This window comes from Octopus bimaculoides, chromosome 3 (assembly GCF_001194135.2).
Source record: "Octopus bimaculoides isolate UCB-OBI-ISO-001 chromosome 3, ASM119413v2, whole genome shotgun sequence".
Classification (NCBI taxonomy): Eukaryota; Metazoa; Mollusca; class Cephalopoda; order Octopoda; family Octopodidae; genus Octopus; species Octopus bimaculoides.
The window spans coordinates 21541070-21542694 of record NC_068983.1 but is presented as its reverse complement, the minus strand read 5'-3'; positions in this window follow the sequence as shown (position 1 = coordinate 21542694).

Sequence of the window (1625 nt, the reverse complement as noted above, 5' to 3'; positions counted from 1 at the left end):
CACACACACACACACACACACACACACACACACGACGGGCTTCTTTCAGTTTCCGTCTACTAAATCCACTCACAAGGCTTTGGTCAGTCCGAGGCTATAGTTGAAGACACTTGCCCGAGATGCCACGCAAAGGGATTGAATCCGGATCCATATAGTTGGTAAGCAAGCTACTTACCACACAGCCACTCCTATTAATTTTTTGTTGTTGAAAGTATCAAGAAATATGTAGCGAATGTTGAGAACGAACAGTACTGGAAATACACTTCTGTATGGCTACACCAGAGTTGATGTAGTGTATACAGAAGAGAGATCTATCAATAGATACTGCACTAAGCTTATTTGAGAGATGGGAAACATCGGAGGATAATAGGCGATCAACTTAACTTGACAGTTTTCGTACCAGACTCGATTAAAAAATTTGATGACATCAAGGGCCAAAACGTTACTTTCCCCCATATTTGGCTCTAAAGTATCTGTTTAGGAAATGGATCAGTAATTACTCTCTTTGGTGATGGGACACATAAGTACATTTTCATAAACTGAGATAAATACCAATTGAAAGAAAATGACGAATAACTTAGCACGAGCAAGACTCAGAATTGAGGAGTACAATCCGAGAGCAACACAAGGAGTACTGTCGGTCACGGTTGCTTCTTTTATTAGCAATATAGTTACCCTTTGATATCTGTGTGTATGTTATATTGAGGCGACTGGTGGTGGAGTAATAAAGTTCAAGAAGAGTTTAGCTAATTGCTTGAAGCGTAGAATCTGACATAAAATGTTGCGGCCTTTTGATCTGGAGGTACACTTCGAAAGTTGTGCAAGATGAAGAATTGTGAGCATGAGAATTCCAGATGAAACATGGTTGGTAGAATGATTCTGGTTGAGGAATGATAGGTTGTAGAATTCTAAGTGGTTAGATAGATCGCGGCGTATAGGAACCTGAATTGTGCTACGTAATTATAACTGTTAAAATGTCGATCTCTGCCTGCTGAACAGCAAATGTTTAACAAAAATGATTTATTAACAAGTGACTGTAAAGAAGAAAGTAACATAAAACACAAAAAAAAAAAAAAAAAAAATCAAGCATTTCAAATTATACGGGCATCTTCAGGAACATGTGTGAAGAATACCATTTATTTGGCAATGCATGTGTGATCATTAAAAGTGAATTGAAGAAACAACACTGAAATTAAATAGTTAATCATCAGACCTGCCACATCTCTTGTATGCAATTAACGTTCAACAATTTCAGTGCAAGATGTATTAGTTTCAGTATTTTTACTCGCGTTTCTACACTAAAACCTAAAAGTGCGAACTTTGGTTTGAAAAACAATATTATGGCTTATGTTTTGATGTAATGTAACAAAGGAAAAATGCAAAAATAACAACTCAAACATAACAAAAGAAATAGTGCTTCAATCATTTGCAAGAAGTGAAACCGTGTTGACGGCTTATAATTTAATAACAACAAAGCCGGAAGAAGCATAACTCACAAATCCAAGACTTCCCAACATCCTATCATAATTACTACACACAATTTACATTATTTGTATGTGTTTATGCATATATATGTGTGCATATATGTACATAAGTATGCATGTATATATATATATATATATATA